This window comes from Hylobates moloch, unplaced genomic scaffold, assembly GCF_009828535.3.
Source record: "Hylobates moloch isolate HMO894 unplaced genomic scaffold, HMol_V3 SCAFFOLD_6, whole genome shotgun sequence".
Taxonomy (NCBI): Eukaryota; Metazoa; Chordata; class Mammalia; order Primates; family Hylobatidae; genus Hylobates; species Hylobates moloch.
Genome location: NW_026652281.1, coordinates 57,176,287 through 57,191,334, shown reverse-complemented (window position 1 = coordinate 57,191,334; position 15,048 = coordinate 57,176,287). Strand labels below are relative to the sequence as shown.

The following is a 15,048-nucleotide window of genomic DNA, read 5'->3' as shown; positions in this document are numbered from 1 at the left end:
CTTTTAAATAGGAAACTATGGCCTCTCAAGTTTCTTTGGTAGATGCAGTTTTCTCAAGTGAGTTGGTGTATCAAACAGTTCATGGTAATTTGTACCTTAGCATTTAGTTTATTAGATTAAAGCAAACTAATATTTAGCAAAATCAGGGCACTATGAAATTTTTGATAAAGAATTTGTGAAAACAGTTGGAGTGTGGCACATTCTCTAAGCAGTGTGTTTTTGGTGAGGGGGGGGGATGGCAGTCATCATCACCCATAAGATCCCTGAATACCGAATGACTGCATCACAGTGAATGGAGAGTGTCTGCAGAAGTGCATAGGAACAAGACAAGGTCAACTTGGTCTTAGATATTCTTGTTAAAATACCCGTTTAATCTTGAAATCTTAACACTTTTTTATGTATATATGCATATATACATATGTGACTTAATCCTAAATCTGGTATCTTGTAGCTTTGAGGACCACTGAGCCCCTCTTAATAGCTCCACATGTAGGGGGTGGAAAAATACTTTGCAATAATAAAGCTCAACCAACTCTCTTGGTATAAGGAAGAGAAAAAGTAAAATTCTAAATAAGAAAAAATAGCCTATTCACAGTCTTATGAAGACAGTATTACTTAATTATCTCACTAATTTTATGAAGATAAAATTAATTAATAGACATGAAAAATATTGAAAGTTAAAGTACTATATCAGCAGTCATTTTAATGGAATTATTGCTTCTGATCAATTATATACTTAATAAATACTTGTTATTGATGTATGCAAATGTATTTCACACATAGGCAATCACAGACACATACCCCATACCACATTCAGATAAAGGAGGCTAGCTATGTAAAACACACACCCAAACGTACACAAACATGCAAACACAATACACACACTAATACACTATACGTTTTTGTAATTCTGTCTTTTTATTGAAATTCAAAAGACTCCCTAATACTGATTATTTTATAATATTATAATGTATTTTATGTATATACAAGTCTATATTCCTGTAATCTTCTAAAAAGGAACGATGGCATCTTTCAGAATTATATTATGATTTTTTACATTTTACTATTCCTTGCATTAATTTAAATCTTGGACTGCCAGAATTAATTTCAGAAAATTCTACATCATTCTTTGTGACATGCAAAGTAACCATGAAGCAAGCCGTGGTGGCTAGCAGATCATTCTTTTCATGAGCTCCCTGGCAAGACAGGACTTATTTAATTTTAGCATACATGTATACCCATCCAGCCTTGCTAAATGGACCCAATGAATGTAATATTAATTAGAAAAAACTATCTTGATCCTTTTAAAAGGATTTTTAAAGGGAGAAATAAACTATGATCAAAGAATGTCCAAATGAACTTACTCAAAGTATTTGCCTTCTTAAGCTTTTGGCAAATGTTCTCTATGACCAACTAAATTATAATAAGTGAAATGTAAAATATAGTTACTTCTACCTGGTTTTAATCTTAAAGAATTGTTAGACCAGAGGCCGGGATGGTAGCTCATGCCTGTAATCCCAGCACTTTGGGAGGCCAAGACAGGCTGATCACAAGGTCAAGAGATCCAGACCATTCTGGCCAACGGGGTGAGACCCCGTCTCTACTAAAAATACAAAAATTAGCCGGGCATGGTGGCGCATACCTGTAGTCCCAGCTACCTAGGAGGCTGCGGCAGGATAATCACTTGAACCCAGGAGACAGAGGTTGCAGTGAGCCAAGATCACACCACTGCACTCCAGCCTGGGTTACAAAACAAGAGTCCGACTCAAAAAAAAAAAAAAAAAGTTATTAGATCAGCGTGTCTAACCTTTGCATTACAGGTTACTTTTCTCCTTAATTCACAAAGAATATTCCTAAGTCATTCCCATATGAGTTTAATTCTAGCTTGTAAAAATTCTATATCTTTAATATTTCTTCCATTTTAATATAAGGTTATAAACTGATACATTATTTATACTAAAATATTGTATACTTATATCATTATTTTAAAGCATGCCATTTCTCTAGAGGTCATGATAGATTTATGGTTGTATGAACTAATGGCTCATCTGTTGGGCAGTGGTTACTTTATAGTATTTTGCTTGTCTTCTAGGCTCTTCCCTAGAAGAATTTTAAAATTCTTAGCTCATTATGGAAGAGCTAAGAATTTTTAAAAATGCCTCAAGGGGAAAATCTCCAAGTGTCTTGTTCACTTCTTTCTGGAACATGTTTTCTCAAGTTCTCTTTCCTGCCAGCCCTAAAGTCTAATTTTTGTCTCCTTAGCTCTTTGAGATTGCCAGATAATTCGCTGGCTTTCCTGACTCTCAGCATCTTTCCTCGTCCTGGATTTTCAGTCTCCCTTTCTTCTCCAAGTATTAATAGGCAGATACCCTGGAGGGAAAAGTGGTATGCTGAATATAGCGCTGATTTCAATGAGCTTCTCTTCTTTACAAGCTTGGCCTCTCAATCTTGGCTGCCTCAACAGCTTTACAGTGCCTTCAAACAAATGGTTTTGTTTGGTTGATTTTGCTTTAATTTTATTTTTTCTGATTAGATGGAATTATAAATCATGTACAAGCTATTTCATTAAACATAGTTCAGTATTTTAAGATGGATTTTGTAGATAGTGTGCATGTCTACATTTTAAATAGTAATACCCTGGTTAAGTGTTACTGATTAAATATAGGCAAAATCCAAAATTTTACCAAATTTATATAATCTAGGGTTAAATTTCTTATGGCAAGCAGTGAAAATACTTTAAATACTGGTGTTTCCTAAGTGCTGACTTTGGTCTACTTTTCCCCCTCTACATTGTTATCTATTCTTACGGCTTGCCATTTTCTATATGATAACCCCCGAAGTTGTGTCTCTAGCCTATAAAACACTTTTCTGAGCTCCATACCCATATTATATATTCAAATGTCTTATAAACATCTTTACCAGAGTGACACACAGTTATTTCATATTTAGTATGTTTAAAATTGAGATCCTAAAATGCTTTGACCCACATTCTCTATGAAATGTCCACTATCCACCCACATACATGGGCTGTGAAACCAAGTTACTTTCTACTTCTTTCACCTTACACTCAATATTCTATAATCATGAATTATTTTCTAGTCTAACTCCTAAATGTTTGTTTTCCTAATCCAGTTTCTCATTTCAACCATCATCTTATTTCATCACTATCTCTTCAGTTCAGCCTCTGTCTTCCTTGGTATGTTGGGTTGCCTCCTAACTTGTGCCCCTATATATAATTTCTTCATTTTACAATCTATCCATTAAATTCTGAAATATGCAAATGATTGTATTACTGCAATGCTTAAAAACCAATAGTTGCCTTTCGTTACCTTCAAGGTCATAGCTTGATAGGTCATCCATGGTTTGACATTAAACTGCTGAACCAGCTTTTTAAAAATCATTCTTCCCACTCTCCTCCCTTGTTTTCCTTTGTAATTGAATTGCTTGATGTTTCCCATGATCTCTTATTTCTTTTTTTTTTTTTTTTTTTTTTTTTTAGACGGAGTTTCACTCTTGTTGCCCAGGCTGGAGTGCAGTGGTGCGATCTCAGCTCACCGCAACCTCCGCCTCTTGGGTTCAAGCGATTCTCCTGCCTCGGCCTCCTGAGTAGCGAGGATTACAGGCATATGCCACCACACCCGGCCAATTTTTTGCATTTTTAGTAGGGATGGGGTTTCTCTATATTGGTCAGGCTGGTCTTGAACTCCCGACCTCTGGTGATCCGCCCACCTCAGTCTCCCAAAGTGCTGGGATTACAGGCGTGAACCACCATGCCCAGCCATGATCTCTTATTTGTATACCTTTGAATATATCTTTTATATCTCAAATGCCTTTCTTTCATTTGTCTACCTACAAAGTCCCTATTTTTCCTCGAAGCATCAACTTAAATATCAACTTAGTAAAGTGTCTGTTTTCAGATTAAAACGCTACCTCTTATATATAGCCTTGGTAGACTCATAACCTTTCATAAATCCTAAGATTATACTAATTATACTATATTGAAAATATTTGTTTATGCCAGCCATGTAACTTGAAATTCAGCCTGGAGAACAGTGATTACTTACAGACTCTATGGAAAGGGTTGGTAAGTTTATCCCTTAGTGGAAATATCTAAACTAGAAAAAGGAAGGCCTTAACAATCCAATGTAAATTTACACAAATGAGAGTTTAGAATAAACTTTCATGTTTCCTCTACATAATAACATACACATGCACAGTTAAGATTTCATACAACAATATGATTAGTAAAGCTATCTAATATATTTAGAGGTCACCAAATGATGTGTCTCAATATTTTAAACACCACATGAGGCATGTCAAATCTTATAAGAAAGAAATTTTCTTATATGTGCATAAGAGATCAAATTCTAATTTACCAGGACAAATGTATTTTTCAACCCAGATTTAAATTGCACAACCTGATTTGGAGAAAAGCCAAAAGTACCTATAAAATTTAAAATGTACTTTTTTCTGTAAAGTAGAAAACCCAATAAAGACTTAATATTGCTGCTTTGTCACTGAACTACATGATGCTATGGATCTATGAGGAATCATACTCTACTGAAAGTTAATAGGAGGAGGCGCCTGCACTTTCAAAGTTTTCTAAAGCAGCGTTCCCCAACCTTTTTGGCACCAGGGACCAGTTTTGTGGAGGACAATTTTTTCATGGATGGGGCCTGGGGGTGGGAAGTGGTTTCAGGATGAAACTGTTCCACCTCAGATCATCAGGCATTAGTTAGATTCTCATAAAGAGCACTCAACCAGGATCCCTCACATGCACAGTTCACAAAAGGGTTCACACTCCTATGATAATCTAATGCCTCCACTGATCTGACAGGAGGCAGACCTTAGGCAGTGATGCTGGCTCTCCTGCCGCTCACCTCTTGCTGTGCGGACCTGTTCCTAATAGGCCATGGGCAGGTACCAGTCCACGGCCCTGGGTTTGGAGACCCCTGAAGGATATGTTCATCGCTTTTGAAATTAGTGCTAGAAATGCTTCCAACTTCCTTTCTATCTTATAATTGAACAGTGCTTAAACTAAAACAAAGGCAAAAGTAAATGAAATCTGCCCCTGAGTGATTGCTGTTGGTTACCAGAAGTAACTCTATTGAGAGTACCTGGAAGTAGTCTCTGTTGAGTAGTTTTATATTGGATGTCTTTGGAAGTAGTCACCTAGTTTTCTTGGGACAGATTCTTAGCTACTTTAGGTAAACAAAACAAGCTAAAGGAGACCTTATCATGCAAAGTGTAGGGAGGGGAAAAGAGAATATAAGAAGAGTCAAGACCCAGGTGTTTGGAATAAGTGTCAAAGACATGCCATACAGAGGTGAGAGGACAATGAAGACATTACTTTGATCTCAATATTCTAACTTCTAAGCAACCCCAACACATTAATAAATGTCAATAACAGTAAAAATGACACAATAAAGATGATAGGTTGTTTTGTACTTCCAAAATGCCTGCTTTGTTTCATCCTTGCTAATTCATATGAATTCAAACTTAAGAAAAATCAACAAATAACTTATTGAATAATGACCATATACAAAGGCTTAAGTGAATTCTCTTATGTCTAAGCCTAGAATTTGATTGTAATGAAAAAATTGCATAACTTCATAACTTAATTTTAAAATTGATTACAGTTTTTTAGTTTTTTTGTTGTTTGTCTTTAATTTGTAGAGACAAGGTCTTGCTGTGTTGCCCGGGCTAGTCTCAAACTCCTGGGCTCATGCAATTTTTCCACCTCCCAAAGTGCTAGGATTACAGGCATGAGCCATCATGCCCAGCCTAGTTTTTTAGTATTTCAGCATTATGTTTTACTTTAGATACACGAAACAAATCTTTATTGTAACCTACTCTGATTATCCTGCTTCTGAACTGAATTACCAGTTTTGCTAAATCTTCTGAAAACAATCTAATTTTGTAAGCTATATTAGAAGAAATTTTATTAATATAGAGGACAAATCTCTATTCTAAATTAGAACTGAGTAGAAGCAATTGTACTGTATGGGAAATATGATATCCTATGAGAGTCTTTATTTTCATTAAATTACTTTAAAAGAGAATCATGAAAAAAAATGTTTGTTAGAGAGCACATTTACTTATTGTCTGAGGAGTGAAAAAAGTCGCCATACCTCTTTGAAAAGGAATGTTTTCAGGATCTCTTCATGCATTTGCTCAGGTAGGGATATATTACTGCCTATGAGTGCACATGCATGCACATACAGAAACACAAGTACATCCACATAAAAATAGCAACATTAAACTAGCATTTTCTATCTATTCAGACCCTACAATTAAAAAATCTTGAAAGTACACTTCCCCACGAAGTCTTCTTGGAATAATGGACTTTAAGGGTTAGAAAATGTCCAACTTTAATAAAGTTTCCCACACATCCTTAAAAACATGATTCAAATTCTTGTTCAAAGGCTTGTTAGCTCCTTCAAATTTTTATTCTAAACATGCTCAGTATATCTGACTTTTTATGGTGATTAATTATACAATTTGTTCTGCTAATACCTTGTTCCCTTAGTTTGATTTTTACAGTATTATCACTCTAAACCACAACCTTAGCTTTTCTGATTACTGCTTTGTCTCTCTAAGAAAAATCCAACTAATGTTTTGAGTTATATCTCTCTTGGCTTCCCTTAGTTCCTGGATCCTCTTTGCACACAAGGTGGAACCTAGGTGTAAAAAGAACTTTATCAACCTTTTAATCCAATCTCCATGTAGTTCTTGAGTAACCTTCACAGCATTGCTGACAAACATTCTTTCACTTTATGCTTGAACTCTTCTGTGGGAAAGAACACACTTTCTCCCAAGACTTCTTTGTGTAGAATAGGAAACTATCTCTTTTAGATTCTGGTTTAATTTCTAATTGCTGGGTTCATTGCAAACAAGCAAAATAATGTGATATTTTCCACATGATACTCCTTTAAATATTTCTCCCAGTTCTTTTTTCCAAGCTAAACATTTCTGATTGGTTTATATAGTTTTTCATGCAACATCTCTTCACTATTTTGATAGATCTGTTCTAAACTTGTTTTATGTCAATTCTTCTTTTTACCTTTTATTTTAACAATTTTAAACTTATAGAAAAATTACAAAAATTATACAGAGTTTACATATACCTTTTATCCAGTGTGCATACATACTTACATAATTATAGCACAATGATCATAACTAGGAAATTAACAATGATAAAACCCTTTAAACTGTAGACCTTGTTCAAATTTCACCAGTTTTCCCCCAATGTCTTTTTTCTACTCTGAAATCCAATGCACTATGTCCCATTATCTTTAGTGCTTGTGTGTCCTTGGTCTTCAATCTGACAATTTCTCTGTCTTTCTTTGGTTTTCACTTTTTTTTTTTTTTTTTTTTGAGGGAGGCTGTCCTGTCGCCCAGGCTGGAGTGCAGTGGCGTGATCTTGGTTCACTGCAACCTCCGCCTCCCGGGTTCAAGTGATTCTCCTGCCTCAGCCTCCCAAGTAGCTGGGACTATAGGTATGCACCACCATTCACAGCTAATTTTTGTGTTATTAGTAGAGACGAGGTTTCATCATATTGGCTAGGCTGGTTTCGAACTCCTGACCTTGTGATCCACCCGCCTCAGCCTCCCAAAGTGCTGTCATTACAGGCATGAGCCACCATGCCTGGCCGGTTTTCACTTTTGAAGAGTACTGGTCAATTATTTTATAGAATAACTCCAAACTTGTCTAATTTTTTTTTAAGATTAGATGGAATTTACACATTTTTGGCTAGAATGACACAGAGTGTTAAAGTACAAGTTTTTTCATATGAACATATGTTTTCAATTCTCTTGAGTATATGTCTAGGAGTAGAATTTGTTGGGTCATATGATTTAACTTGCTGGTTTCAAGTATCTCGTTGTCTTTGGCTTTCAACAGTTTACATATCTAGGTGGGTCTCTCAGAGTGGAGTCTGTTAAACTTCTTGGATGTGTGGATTAATGTTTTTAATCAGTTTGGGGAGTTTTCAGCCATTGTTTTATCAAATATCCTTTCTCCTCCTCTCCTCTTTTATTATGCATATATTGGTACATTTGATGCTGTTCCACAAAAATCTAAGGCTATGTTAATTTTTTTTGTTCTGTTTTTTTTTCTGTTCCTCAGACGTGGTAACCACAATTGACCTGTCTTCACATTTACCAATTTTTTTTTTCTTCTTCCTGGTTAAATCTGTTGTTCAGCATCATTAGTGAAATTTTCATTTTGGGTATTGTAGTTTTCTTTTTTCTTTTTTTTTTTTTTTTTTGGAGACAGAGTTTTGCTCTTGTCGTCCAGGCTGGACTGGAGAGCAATGACATGGTCTTGGCTCACTACAACCTCTGCCTCCCAGGTTTGAGCGATTCTCCTGCCTCCGCCTCCCAAGTAGCTGGGATTACAGGCACCCACCACCACACCCAGCTAATTTTTCTATTTTTAGTAGAGATGGGTTTTCACTATGTTGGCCAGGCTGGTCTCGAACTCCTGACCTCAGGTGATCTGCCCACCTCTGCCTCCCAAAGTGCTGGGATTACAGGCATGAGCTGCCATGCCCAGCCTAGTTATTGTACTTTTCAATTCAAGAATTTCTATGTGGTTCTTTTTTATGATTTCTATCTCTTTATTGATATTTTCTATTTGATGTCATTCTCATATGCTCAGTTATATAGACATAGTTTCTTTTATGTTTTGAACATAATTAAAATAGCTAATTTAAAGTATTCAGTAAATCTAACATCTGGGTTGCCTGAGGAATAGTTTCTATTCATTATTTTCTTATGTGTACATCATACCTTCTTGGTTTTTTGCATATTTTGTAAATTTTTGTTGAAAATTGGACATTCTCTGGAAAATTTAGAAATCATAAATTTTTCTCTCAGGGTTTGTTGTTTCTGTTCACAGTAGTAGTTACTGTTTATTGACTTTTCTGAATTTACAGATTTAATTTCATATATCTATATTGTTTGTCACACGTGGCCACTGACATCTGTTTCATTAATTTAGTGGTCAACTAATGATTGAACAGAGATTTCCTTAAATGCCTGTAATGAAGAAATCTCCTAGTCTTTGCCAGAAGGCTCTATGTGCATGTTGGGGCATGACTTTTAACACTCTACCAGGAAGTTAGTAACTGCCTTAGCCTTCACATTATATATACCCTCAAAGTCAACCAGTGGTGAGAGAGCCTAGGGCCTTCTCAGGTCTTTCCTGAATGTGAGCAAAGCCTCAAGCATGCACATGGCTTTTTAAATTCCCAGGAATGTATTGGAGCTTTCCAAAGCTTATGTGTATATCTCATGCTCCAGCTTTTCTTTTAAGCTTTTGAGGTTTTTTCCTCCATCGTTGTTATCCACTGGCTCAGAGAGCCATGATGTTAAATCACTTGCTTTTAGTTGTTTTTAACAAACAACTCCCTGTCTCCTTACCCTATACCCAAGGAATAGATTTTTTGCATTGGCTGAACTCCGAGATACGAGAAATACAGAAAGCCTTGCAAGTTGGGATCTTCTTTGGGACTGAAGCTTTGAAAGAGCTCCAGCTTCATTTTGCTCCCCAAACTCCTCCCCAATGGGTGCCAGAGTGTACCTAGAATGCGGTCTATTTTTCAAGGCTATATGAGTCTAGAGAGTCTCCCCAGCCATGCCTTCTGTACAGCCTGTGGAACTGTGAGTTAACTAAACCTGATTTCTTCATAAATTACCCAGCCTCAGGTAGTTTTTTATAGGAGTGTGAGAATGGACTAATATAGAAAATTGGTACCTGGAGTGGGGCATTGTTATGAAGATACCTGAAAAGGTGGAAGCAACTTTGAAATTGGGTAGCAGGCAGAGGTTGGAACAGTTTGGAGGGCTCAGAAGACATGAAGATGAGGGAAAGTTTGTAACTTTCTAGAGACTTGTTAAATTATTGTGACCAAAGTGCTGATAGTGATATAGACAACGAAGTCCAGGCTGAGGTGGCCTCAGATGGAGATGAGGAACTTACTGAGAACTGGAGTAAAGGTCACTCTTGCTAAGCTTTAGCAAAGAGACTGGTGGCATTGTATCCCCGCTCTAGGGATCTCTGGAACTTTGAAATTGAGAGAGATGATTTAGGGTACCTTGTAGAAGAAATTTTTAAGCAGCAAAATGTTCAAGATGTGATCTGGCTGCTTCTAAAAGCCTATGCTTATTTGCATAAAGAAATGACCTGAAATATTTAAAAGGGAAGCAAAGCATAAAAGTTTGGAAAATTTGCAGCCTGGCTATGAGGTAGAAAAGAAAAACCCATTTTCAGGGGAGAAAATCAAGCCAACTGCAGAAAATTGCATAAGTAAAGAGGAGCTGAGTCTTAATAGCTAAGACAATGGGGAAAATGCCTCCTAGGCATTTCAGAAACCTTCACAGCAGCCTATCCCATTTTGCAAGCCCAGAGGCCTAGGAGGGAAAAATGGTTCTGTGGGCCAGGCTCAGAGCCCCACTGCTCTGTGCAACCTCAGGACATGATACCCTGCATCTCAGCCCTTCCAGCTCCAGCTGTGGTGAAAAGGGCCACAGATATGTCTCAGGCCACTGCTCCAGAGGGTGCAAGCCATAAGAATCCTTGGCAACTTCCATGTGGTATTAAGCCTGCGGGTGCACAGAGTACAAGAGTTGAAGCCTGGGAGACTCCAACTAGATTTCAGAGGATGTATGGAAATGCCTGGATGTCCAGACAGAAGTCTACTGCAGGGGTGGGACCATCATGGAGAACCTTTACTAGGGCAGTACAGAGGGGAAATGTGGGGTTGGAGTCCTGACACAGAGTCCCCATTGGGACACTGCCTAGTGGAGCTGTGAGGAGAGGGCCACTGTTCTTTATTTACTGGGAAGTAAATAAAAAGTTTACTTTTTATCAGTATGTAATACCCTATATCGGTATATAATACTCATTTTCTGTGTCAGTATGTAATACCCATTACATTATAATTTATAATGTTCTATTGTGTTAATTTAATCAACCTTTTTGACAGACTTCTGAACTATTTCTAGTTTTTCTTTATATCATTGTTGTGATGAATATCCATATATAGGTATCTTTGTACACTTATGTTAATATTTTTATAGGGAAAATTCCAAGCATTGGAATGACTCAATGATATGTATATAATTTCTTACTTTAAAAGATATTGTCAAACTGTTTTCTTAAAAAGATGCACCTGTTTATACTAAAGCAACAAATAATGGCAGTGCCTATTTCCCCACATTCTTGCCAACTCTGGGCATCATAAGTTTTTAATGTTTGCCAGTGTGATTTGCACACACCTAAATATACACATATATAGTACCTTAAACTTGTATTTCTTTAATTGTTAGTTATGTTTTAATAGCTTCATTTGTCATGTACCAGACACTATACTAAGTGCATACTCTCATTTATTCTTATATAACCCTGGGAGTTTGAATATCTTTGCATAGATTTATACAGCATTTGCTTCTTTTTTGAATTACTTGTTCAGCTCCCTACGTTAATTTTTCTGATTGCTTGCTCATATTTTTCAATGATTTGGAGAGTACTTTGTTCTTGCTCTTTTCTTGTTTCTTTCTTTTGGAGATGAGGTGGGCTATATTATAGCTATTAGCTTTAGTCTCTCTTGAATTTTTATTTCTCTATTAACACATCTTTCTCCTATCTATTTTTAAGGAAATTTACATCTTAATATGAGATGAGTTTTTGTATAATACCAAATTGTTTCAGATAATTATTTTAAATATTTTGTGTGCTAATTCAATTTTCCATCTACAATAATAGTACAGTTAACATGTTGAGAAGATTTAAAGTTATGTTTAACTTTAACTCAGGGTTAAAACGGTGAAAATATATGTTGCCATAAGAACCTGTCTATATTCATCCTTATTTATTAACTAGAGGCAGAGTCAGAAAGATTAATGATTACTTTTTAATACAAAGTGCTAAGAATTTAGGCATTTGAAATATCAAGCGGAATAGAGCATTAGGAAATAGGTAATTGTAAAACTGCGGGTGGCAGAGTTGTAATGATAGAGATATTCATGAGGTCACATTTCATCTCTTTTAAAAATTCTCTTTACAAATTTTAGTGATAAAATGGAAAATTGGGCACCTTTTATTGTTAGAAGCTCTATAATACAAAATTTTTTTCAATATTTCAAAGATTTCCAGTTGGAAAACTGAAAAAGCTCATACAACCACAGATGGTCAGGTGTGTATTATTCAGGAAAGAAAACAGTTCTTTATAGAGGAAGTTCTGTTGTAGATGTCTCTAATGAAAAAGGGAATACCTGCAAACATAAACATCTTGTCAAACAGGATACTTCATACAATTTAAGAAAAACCATTCCTGGCTCAAAAGGTTTTTCTGACAATTGATTTGAGGTTCGTATTATTTACTTTGTAGCTTCTCAGAAGCAAGGATCTGCCTACTCTTTCTTTTTCTTATAAAATTAATCAATATTTGTTTCAGAAATTATGGAAAGCAAAAAAATACAATAAAAATAAAAATCAGAGGTATCCTCATCATTCAGATATAAACACTTGATGTGTTTCTGTTTATGTCTAGATTTATACATTTTTGTTTTGTAATGGAAAATTGAGATCTCTCAATTTTATCTTCTGCTTATTAAACTCAATGTTATATTATTAGAATTTCCCATGCCATTGAGTATACCTCAGCATTTTTTAATGGATTCACAATGTCTATCTCATGATAGATTTATCAAACATGTTTACCTTTCCTCAGCATCGAATGTTAGAATTCTCTCCATCCCCATTTTTAATATTTAAAAATCTGCAGTGAATGTGCTATGTTGTATTTCTACTTCACAGATTCCTTGAAATGAAATTACTAGATTAAGGATATAAGATTTTTAGAAATATTAGAATTACCAAACTGTCTTCCAGAAAGGTTGAAAATTTACAATCTTAACATTTTTTGAAAGTACCAGTCTCCCAACACAAGAGCTAGTCTTAATTGTTTTATTAGCAGTATGATTTTGGTAGTAAATATTCTATATTAGGTTGATGCAAAAGTAATTGTGGTTTTTGCCATTACTTTTGGTGACTCTCCAGAGAAACAGAGCTTACAGGATCTGTGTGTGTATGTGTGTTTGTAGACATTTATTATAAGGAATGGCTCACACTGTCATGGAGGCCAGCTCAAGATCTGTAGGGTGAATTGGCAAGCTGGAAAACCAGGAGGGCTGATGTTTCAGTTTGAGTACAAGGGCAGGAAAAAAAAATGATGTCCCAGTTTGAAGGCTATTGGGCAGGAAGAATTCTCTGTTACTCCGGGAAGGATCAGCCTTTTTTCCTCAGGCCTTCAACTAATTGGATAAGGCCTACCCACAGTAGGGAGAGCAATCTGCTTCACTCAGTCCACCAATTTTAATGTTAATCTCATCTAAAACCATTCTTACAAAAAACACCCAGAATAATGTTTAACCAAATATCTGTCAAGTTAGGTTCTCCTTTGTGTTTCCATTTTTCTTTTGTTTTTGAGACAGGGTCTCATGTTGCCCAGGCTGGAGTGCAGTGGTGCAGTAATGGCTCACTACAGCCTCAACTTCCTGGACTCAAGTGATCCTCCTGCCTCAGCTTCCCTAGTAGCTGGGACTACAGGCATGTACCACCATACCTGGCTAATATTTTTATCTTTTGTAGAGACCAGGTCTCACTATGTTGCCCAGGCTGGTCTTGTACTGCTGACCTGGAGAAATCCTCCCACCATGACCTCCCAAAGTGCTGAGATTATAGGCATGAGACACTGCACCTGGCCGTTTTTCATTTTTTAAGAAGTCTGCAGTGAAAGTATTATGTCATATTTCAAGTTGACACATGAAATTAACCATCACATGTCATAATATGTTATTGTTTTTGTTGCTATTTTTTTAATGAGACCAGGGAATTTAGGCATACTCTTATTTATTCATTGGCCATTTTGTACTTATCTTATAAATTGTTTGTATTTTTTGTCCATTTTCTTGTTTTGTTATTGATTTGTGAGAACTTTGTACCTATTAAGGATATTACTTTGTAGTATTCGATGAAAATATTTGCCATACTTTGTGATTTATGTTTTTAAATTGCAGTAAAGTCTATCCAACTTTTTGTATATTTTTTATTGTATGTTTCAGAACATTTTTCTTCAATTACATCTTTCAATACCATTTTATTCCATTTCATTTGGGAGGGTTCTTTTTTTCCTGAATATCAATTAACTTACTTGGTCTTCTTTCTATCTCACGCATTTGCATTATATTTTCTCTAATTCTTTTCTCTGTGTGTCTTTTTCTCTCAATGGTTGCTAATTCAATTGCAAGCTGTATTTCTTATGACACTAAATATTGTAACATTATTTTTGCTTGATGTTATTCACATCAGAACTCAGAAAATATGACATTATTTTTTTCTAGTGTTTTGTGTTAAAGAGATTAGCCTGATACTATTTTTCCATTTAGGTAAATTTTTTCTTCACCTTCATAAATGCTTATAGATCTTTATATTTTTATTTCTATAATGTAAAACTTTGAGCTGAGTATATATAATTGTAGCTATTTTTTCTTAAACTTGTCTGGTCTTGGGTGGGCTCCTAAGTCCACAGACGTGGTGTGTTCTGCTCAACGAAATTTTTTAATCTTACACTGTCTATTTGCTATTTTTCCATTGTTCTGGAATCAGAGACGTCAAAGTATTGTGAGTACTTTGTCTTTCATGTTCATAATAATCGTGATTTTTAAAAACAGTTTTCAGCTCTTTGACTTTATCCCATGCATCTGTCACAGCTTCTCCAGCTTGTCTGCTATGAAAGTGATTTTGGATTCTGCAGTGTCATTTTGCTTATTATTGCTTCCAATGCAGATGTCAGGTGTTATTTCATTTTCCACCATTTCTTTTCCTCTTTTGTTAAATCCTTCAGACAACCTTTATCTGGGCCTTATTTTGCTTCTTTTCCTTTGGGTTTGTCTTCTTGGATCCTATTTAGACTTCCAAGCCATTTTCTAAATTTTTTCTGGCCCCTTTAGTAATTTTCAAAATTATTTTTTTTTCTGAAT

The 15,048-nt window shown here is 35.6% G+C and overlaps 1 protein-coding gene across 1 annotated transcript in view; it reads left to right on the top strand.

Moving 5' to 3' along the window:
- Nucleotides 1–15,048, top strand: part of ADGRV1 (adhesion G protein-coupled receptor V1) — a 597,511-nt gene that overhangs the window by 419,310 nt on the left and 163,153 nt on the right. The window lies entirely within an intron of this gene.